Source organism: Cygnus olor, chromosome 22 (genome assembly GCF_009769625.2).
Source record: "Cygnus olor isolate bCygOlo1 chromosome 22, bCygOlo1.pri.v2, whole genome shotgun sequence".
Taxonomy (NCBI): domain Eukaryota; kingdom Metazoa; phylum Chordata; class Aves; order Anseriformes; family Anatidae; genus Cygnus; species Cygnus olor.
Window position 1 is genome coordinate 1,608,067 of NC_049190.1, and position 8,902 is coordinate 1,616,968.

Consider the following 8,902-nt stretch of genomic DNA (forward strand, 5'->3'; position numbering starts at 1 on the left):
GGAGCTTTGTCACTCCTCTGTGGGTGACGTTTGCAGCGTTTGATGAACTGCTGCTTCATGTTTGAAAGCCTCACGGGTTTGCTTTGGGTCCTTTTATTTTTTCGAGTGAGTTTGGAGTGATGTTTACATGCAAACCGTGATTGCAGACATTAAATCGGTTTCCAGCTCGAGCTGTTCAGCTGATGGTTCAGGAGACAGAGAAAAAAACGTAGCAGGGACATGGGTTTTTCATCCCACATGGGATGCTCTTTAGTGCCTTGTGCTGCGTGGCAAAGGGCAGCAAAAGGCAGAGATGCACGCAAGTGGAAATAAATAAGGATATGATTACTGAAGTGCTTTGTTTGCCACTCCGCCACATAAATAATAATAACATACAATAATAATAGCACAATATTGCCAGATACCAGGGGGATTAAATATCAAATTAATATTTAGCGTGGTTTGGATTAAGCAGAAATAACAGCTTTATGATTAGAGTCTGAAATTGCTGCTAATAATGACTGATTATGCTGCTGCAGAGGAAGAATTATAAGCACTTGGGGACAAGTAACCTTCCCAAAGTCATTAGCAGCGCAGAGCAGAAAAGTGCTGAGAGGACCGATGAATTGCCTGCTGCCAGGGGGCTGCCTGTTTAGTGGACAGAGGAGCAAGGTGAGAGGCTGTGATCGTGATTTCCAGTAGCTCAAATGGGAGCTGCTGGTCTCCGTGCCCACAACTGAAGTATCAGGGGAAAGTTAAACCTCCGAGCGAAACAGGGAAGACATCCTTCTCCCGGTCCCGCTGTGCGAGGGAGTGATGCAGACTCATCTCTCTGCATGGGACTTTTATCCCCTGGATGCAGAGAACGTGATTATTTGAAATGGTTTTAGCTATAACTTGGCAAAGCCTCGCCTTTCTGCCAGTTTCCAACTCATTAGGTTTGTCTTCATGAAGTTTGCCACCTCCACTGGGCTCCTCTCGACAGTCTATTTTTTCAGTTTATTTTCCTCCAAAACCGCTATCACTTGGCAACACGCAGCAAGGCAGAGGCAGCAAATTCCTTCTGCTGTGTAAAGCTGGAAGCAAAGGGGAGAAAAATCCTGGAGGGAATCCCCAGGGTCGCTGGCTGCAGGAGGGGGCAGGGGCAGCTCCCGGTGCCCACGCACCACCAGGGCATTGGCGATGCCCCCAGGGGGGGCATTTTCTCCACCGCCTGCCAGCTCGCCCAGGGCTCTTTGAGCATTTTCTGGCCACTTTTTGACCAGCTGGCACCCTAGAGCCAGTTTGTTGGAGCAGACTGAATTACAAATTGGGATGCTAAGGGCTCCTGCTAAGCAGACACCTGTTAAAGCTGCAGCACATGCTAGAGCATGAAGATGCTTCGTCCACTGCTAGGTGGTGGGAATAAATCTTCAGCATATTTAACTGGTGCTGAAAAGCGTAGGCAAGAAAGGAATACTCTCACCCCGGCTTCCTCTGTGCCATATTCTAAATTAAATTTGACATTGCTTGATTCTCTAGAGCCTTCCTATGCTTCTCCTGCAGTGAAATCCCTCTACAGAGCAGGGAAGTTGGGTGTCAGTAACTATCCCTCATTCCTGGAACAGGACGGGGGGAGGCACCCGCGCGGTGCCGGGGTGCTCTCTGGCTCTTGTGCTACAATTTGGGAGCAGATGTGTACCCACATGGAGCAAACTCCTTCTCCTGCAGGTTCCTGTGCAGCCCTTGCTAGAAACAATGCAAGTCTGGGTGCTGCCAGAGCACGGGGAGGGAGATGTTCGTCCAGACATTGCTTTAGAGGACCCAGGTGGGGAAGAGGAGAAACGAGAAACTGCCACAAAGTCCCCCTCTGCTCGCAGCTTTTGGTTTATCTGCGGACTTAGCACATCACACAGCTCAAAGCAATGGGAGCACATCGCTGATTTAACTGGCAGAAAACACTCTGCTTCCAGTAAACCTTTGTAAGCACTCAACTGATAACAAAAATTAAAAACAAGCATCCCTCTAGAAACGTGGTAAATAGCTTCATAAGCTGATGTGTGTCTGTTACTGGAGTAATTAACGTTCTCCTTTTTATTTGACTACTGTAAGCTAGCCAGTCAATAATGTCAGTAATGACAGGTTGTTATAACTGGGATGTATTTTTTTTTCCGGTATATGTGCTGATATTTTGTTTAAACAGATCTGCTTTTGTGTCATTCTGACTCGAGGAAGGTCAACGATATGGAGATTTATGAGTGCCAATTATGTTTATTAATATTTAATCAGACTCTGAGCTAAATCATTACTATCTGGTTACTGCTTCCATATGAACCGTAGCAGCGAGACCCCGCCAGCACGATAGGAAGTCAGAAGTTTTGGGAGCCAGGAACCGATGCAGTGCCAGACTCACGCCGTGAGCGCTGCACGGGCGGTGTCCCATGCCCACGTCCGTTCGCACAAAGAAGCTGGCGTGCCTCTGCACTTGTGTCAGGAGGGAAGACGCATGGGAGGTGCTGCTGCTGTGGCCAGAGGGGGCTTTGGAGACCTCCCTGTCCTTCCCGGCCTGCAGCTGGAGCACCGTGACCCTCAGGTGTCTGTGTCCTCCTGGGCAGAACAATGCCCCCAGAACGGTGGAACTGAGCAGAGAGAGGTGTGTGAGGCTTTAAGGTCCCGGCCATGCCCAGCCGTGGCCCCATCGATGGTGCCCCTGGATGTGCGTCCCCAGGGTGAGCCTGGCGGGCAGGCAGCCCAGCGGATTTGGTGTTCCTCGTTTTTATTGCCGCATCTTCTTTCATTTCCCCCTAGCTGGGAACAGTTTCAGACAAACACCGCTTGACATTTTAAAGGATGAATTTTTTTTTTTGCTCCCTGTAATTACTCCAAATCTCCAGGAAAGCCTTAGGCAGCTCTCAGCCTGGATTTCTCTTGCCAGCTGGAGTCCCTGCCTCTTCAGCAGGGGCGGAGGCTGCCTGAGCTCGGTTCTTCCCCCCAGGGCTAGCACCCACAGTGTGTGCGGAGCCGTCCAGCAAAGAGCCCACCCGCAGAGGGGGAAGATGAGCAAAGGGAAAAGTCAGGAGGAGAAAAATGGTACAGGATGGGGTCTCTTGGTGGGCAAACTGAAATCCTTCTTTTTCCCAGGATGCACAGCTTGTGGGCTCCACCGTGCAGAAGGACAGAGAGGGAAGGAGCGCTGCAGCAGGTGGTGCTTTGGCAGTGCTTTGCGAGGGACGGCTGACACCATGCAGGGCATCTATGTGCATGGTCACCAGGCGGGGCCAACCCACCTGGATCCTCTCCAGGGCCTGAAATAAATAAAAAGTATGGCCAGCATACACAGGCCAGCCTGGCCAGCAGATTGCAGGCAGAGCACAGCAGATAGAAGTGGCCCATTTAATTACAGCATCCTTTAAGAGCTCCAGCCCCAGGCACGAGGCACAGCCTGGGAGGCTGAGCGCGAGGGAAGTTTCTCCAATGCTAGCAACATGCTGGTGGCTAATCGATTCCGCTGCAGGATTAGCGATGAAAGGCAAGCCGATGGAAACTTCTCACCGAATCTTCTCTTTGCCTCTCCATCTGCCTCAAAGCAAATACCAGTAAGATATTTTGTGATGTACCGGGCTCTAAGATTAAGATAAGAAGAACGAAAGTTGGAAAGAAATCAACGTAAACTTGCTAATGGAGAGAATGAGTGGCACAAGGGGGAAGGGGAGACTTAAGGGCTCCTGGTGTTCATATTCCATGGAGTACAGCCCCGGTTTTAAAGCCCTGCTCTGCGCGCAGTAGTGGTGCTGATGGCAAAGGGAACTTCTGATCTGCAGCAGCCTGGCAGGGCAAAATGTGGATGGCATTGCGGTGCAACAGCACCAAGACAAGCTGGACATCAGGCTGACAAGGGGAAACCTTCTTCTGGTTTGCTGGTCACTTGCAAGTTAGGGATTATGTAACTTTCCTCTAAGACACTCTGCAAGCACGTTTCTGCTCATTGATTGCTTGTAACTTTGATTTATTTACTGCACCCAAGACAGTCTGCCCAAGGAGCTCGGCTCCTCTGGCTCCAGCCAGCTGCTGTCTGCGGGAGAAGTGCCCCGTCCCTGCCATGACACCCCCAGCCCCGGCCGTCCCTCTCCCATCCGAGCTCCTTTTCCTCCTCTTTGTCCCATCTCAAGTACGTGATGGAAAGTGAGCTGTGCAGCCGGCATGCGGAGGGCTCTAATTGATGGGCTCTGCCTGCAAGAATATTTACTACAACATCGTAATTAACCTGACGTGCAGCCGGAGTGTGGCAACTGGGAGCTGTGATTCATGGCCGACATCAAGCCTCCGGTAGCACATAAGCAGGGACTGATGCCTCTTCCACTTAGCTAATCAAATGAGAATAAAAGAAATTAAGTCTTCAGTTAATCTTCCCCCCACCCCTGAGCCTTGCCTTGCCCGTGGTGAGGAGCAGATTCACATCCATTTGCCAGAAGCCAACAGGGAGAGGAGAGCACGGGGGGAAGAGGCTGATTTTACTGAAACCCCAGCAGCAAGGCGGGGAGAGGAGCATGGGTTGGGGCTGCAAGGCTGGCTTCAGGTGACCACCGCAATGTCGCTTGCTGCTTTGAGCCGTTTCCTACGGGCAAAGTCCAGCAAAGCCTCCAGTGCATCCCCAGGTGGGAATAGGTGACCCCAAATCAAACAGGCTGCCATGGGGCAGCGATGGGCAAGCAGCAGGACGGCAGGGCTGCCCCGTCCCAGGCCGTGGGCATGGCCTTGAGGAGGAGATCTCCTCCTCCTCCAGGTGGCTTCGCAGTCCTCGGCACCAAACGGGGCTGAGTCAGAGGCAGAGCCACGAGATTATTCTTAGAAAATCAATCAGGGGACAGTTCATTTGCTTTGCTGGTTGGCCACCAAAGGCAATGAAAAAGAAGCTACAGGAAATATGAAATTATAAAGTTACATAACAATAGATGGCTCTACCAGGCATCATTTTCCATATGAATAAAGTTGTGCCGCCAGGTTCCTCAGGGAATCGGGTGAGTGGCATTAATCTGAGTGACCAAGGCTCGTAGCATCTACACATCCAGGTTCAATTGCTTTGACAGAGACTGAGGACCAATGTGACTAAAATGGTGCTCGGCAGAAGCCCGTTTGCTCAGTGGCTGGAGGTGTGCGCAGCCAGGCCCTGCACGAAAGCAGCTCCCTGGCCTCTGGCAGGTGACCTGCACGCCTGGACTTGTGGTGTTACAACGTGACCGGCTCTTCCTTCTCCCCACTCCTCAGGAAAAAGGCAAGGAACGTTTTCAAACTGAAGAATAAAACTATGCAGATGAATGTCCTGCACAAGCCTGACCTGTGCGGCTGACACCAGACCAGCTGCTCTCTCACTGCATTGCAGATGGGAAGATTTTGCTGTTTTCAGGGCAAGGCTCAGTGCGTCGATAGGGCTGATCGGTGCAAGGCAGTGTCGGATCAGTGTGCCAGGAGCACTCCGTGCTGAGCTGCCCCCGTCCTTCCCATTCTGCCACGAGTCCATACAACAATTCATTTCTAGTTTGATTTTAGAAAGAAAAGGTCAAGGTGAGGATATCTCCGTTCATTTCGGTGCCATATCACAGAGATCACCCCCTGCTCATTTTTCCCACGCTCAGCAGTGCTGAATTTCATCCAGATAGAGAATTTTAATATATGTTCTCCACGTCATTCCGATTCTTCTTTTCAGTATCTGCCATGCCAAGCAAGTGGAAGGAGAGTCTGTTATTTATTATGCTTTAGAATCGGAAATGAAAAGAAACTGTCATGAACAGCTTTGCTGTTGTGTGAAAAAGAAAAGGCTGAAACCTCCAGTGCCGTGTGGCAGAGACGCACCAAGGCAGCTGGAAGATTTCGCTCAATTATAGTTCAGCTCTTCTGAGAAAAGGGCCCATTATGAACAAAGTGTGAGGCAACAGGGAGATTTCCTTGGCTGGATCTGGTGCTTACAGCTGGCTATTTGGCTGGGCCAGCAGGGCCAGCACTGTTTGAAACGCCTGGGGCGGTGCAGCTCTGTCTGCACGGTGCAGGGAGGCTGAGCTCTGGAGGAGAAACACATGTCCGTGTGTGGTGTGTGATGGGGAGGAATTACACCTTAAAGTGTGACCAGGAAGGGCAATGAGCGTGTGTGTGTGTGTGGTGGGACTGTAAAATGAACACAGAACCATACGGCAAGCTGGCCTGGGACAGCACCCAGAGCTGGGGGAGCCACTTTGGTCAGCTCTGCGCAAAAAGAGCTCCAGCACTGGATGGAGACAGCTCTTGGTATTTCTTTCCCCCCAAAAGCCAGCATCTGAATGCAGCTGGGTGAAGAGTTCTCCCTTCTGCCCCCACACATAGACGTGGGCTCACAATTAAAGTCTGGATTTTAAAATACGAGCCTGTGTTTGATTGCTGTGAGAAGGAAGGTTCCTGGTGAAGTGCCACCTTCCTGGTGTACCTTCCAGTAGCTGGCGGTGCTGTGGAATAACCCAGGGTCAGCTCCAAAGGAAGGCTGGCATCGAAAAATAAAATATGGATGAGCTTAATGAAGCTGCAGCATAATGATGCACCACCAAAGCATGTTCCTGTTTGCAAGTTAATCATTAAGTATAATTACAGATTCAGGCTGTTGCTCTGGTTGTTAAATCAGTCTTGTAGCTGCTCATAGGGAGCCTCTGGAACTGCTTTTGCTGCTACAATTTGGGGTGGAAACCCTCCTCTGAAAGATTTCCAGCCTGGACAGCTGAGTACGGGCAGTCAGGCTGTCAGCCTGGTGCCACAGGGGCCTGCCTACAAACACTGAAGTGCAGGAGGGACTTTCTCTTTCAGTGGGGGCAGACTTTTACTTGTTCTTTTATCCACAGTAGCTTGCCTTCATCTTCCACTTAGAGAGAAGTGGGAACTCTGCTGCAAGCTCAGCAAGAGGTTTCTGCAAAGCAAAGTTCAGTAAATCCAAATATTTCCTCTTGATAATAAATATGAGGTAAAATGGAAACTCGTGTGATTGCATAACACTGGGTTCACTTTGCAAGCTAATTTTCTTTCATAGGCTACCGAAGCAAAAGCTCATGGAAATTACTCAAGGCGGCCATGGGAAATCAGGCACCAAACTGATTGGATTCCTGCAGGAGAATTACACTTACACTTTTCATCATTATTGATATAGCTGGCTTCATTCCTTTATGGGCATCTTAGCAGTTATTTCTTGTAAGTGTTTGCAGCAAGACCACGAACGTGCTGATTAAGTCATTAAGTCATTTACCACATTGAATCTCCTGAGCGTGCAGAGAGCATTGCCTTTCTCTGATATTTTTGCTCTGCTGCTCTTTGCAAACAAAAGGGGTGCCCAGCACCCAGGGTCTGCGTGAGACATCTGCGCTTGGTGGTGCAAGGGGCGAGGACACGGAATTGTCAGTAAGGAGCCTTGAGAGGCACCTTTGGAGCATGATTCGCGTTCGTTTGCTAATGAGCTTGCAGAGGGCAGGCGTTCAGCTGCCCTAAGATGTGGTGGGCAGGTGCAGAGAAAGAGATGACAAGGAGATATCACCCTTCATCCTGAAAACCTAGGAAAAGCGTTATTACTTCTGAGGTTTCTGAACTGACAATGCCTGGAGAGAGATGAAAATTTTATTACGACATAAAGCAGAGACCCCTTCTTCTGGGCTGGGAACGGCGAGGCGGATCTTATGGACTGCGAGTCGGCATGGGCAGTCACAGAAAGTCCTCTGAAAAATTCCCGTGCCTTATTTTAATAACACAAAAAATAGTTATAATTTCTGTCATTTGAATTTCAAATCCAACTGAAAGATCTACCTGATGCTGCTATTTTAAAATGCGATTCTTTCTTCTCTTTTCTTTTCAACCCCCTTTTCAGAACCAAACATCATGTTTCATCTCCAAGCACCGAGATTAAAAAAAGCCAAAACAATTAGTGGGGAGCTGATGAAGGTGACAGGGTCATAATTAGTGCTGTTCCTCTGCATCATGTGTTTATCATGCCAACAGAATCAGTCGCTCACAGGGTGCGAGTCATGAGCTGCAGGAGCACACATGCCTTTTGCAGCGGTAGCACTGCTGGGTTTGTTCTGCAGGGAGCAGAAACGCAAAGGAGAGGATTTTTAAGGTGGGATACCTTGTCGTATGCACAACGAGCACTAAGGGCAGAAGATGTTGGAAGCAAACCCTGCGGAAGCCCTTGCCTGGCACCCCATAACAGCCTCTTTGGTGTGCAGAAGGCAAACAAACTCACTCAGATACTCAAGACCCAGGGTCAGAAGAGAGAAAAGCTGACTTCAAGCTGTGTGCACAACTGCATACTCATCTGGGAGGCAGGGCAGTGAGCAGACTCAAAAGTTGCCCAAAAAGGCAACTACTGAAACTGCCCAGCTGGGTTTTGAATGTTTACAGAAGGACAAGAAAATAAGTATCGGGAGAGCTGCTGGTGGAAATCTGTCTAATTACCTGCTCGGTGAGCTTTTCAGGAACTCTCTGTCAATAGCTTTTTCTCACTCTCCGCACTCAAGCCCTGATCAAGTAGGGTTCAGCTACTGGGCGCTGCCAAGATTTTGCAAGGACTTGATTAAGCTCCTTAAAAGTATTTTTCTTCTTGTGTTCACAGCTGAAAAATGAGTGGCAATTACCCAGGGAGGGCTTCCCTTACTAATTAGATCTTGTTAAGTGATTGGTTTGCCTCCCATCTTGCTGCAGATTTTTATACTTTCCCCTGGCGGTGGAAAGCCAGTTGGAGAAAAAGAAACAGCCAGCGACTATTACGTGACCATAAGCAAATGCAGGTCTGGGAGTAGTAGGGTGAGTGGAAAATGAGAAATGCCAAAGCAGTGGAAGGAGCACTGCATGGTATGTGCAGATGGCCACCGTTTCTTACATGGAAAATAGATTCAAAAATCGGATGTTTTGGGAGGGTTAACAGCCTGCCTGCTTCAGCATA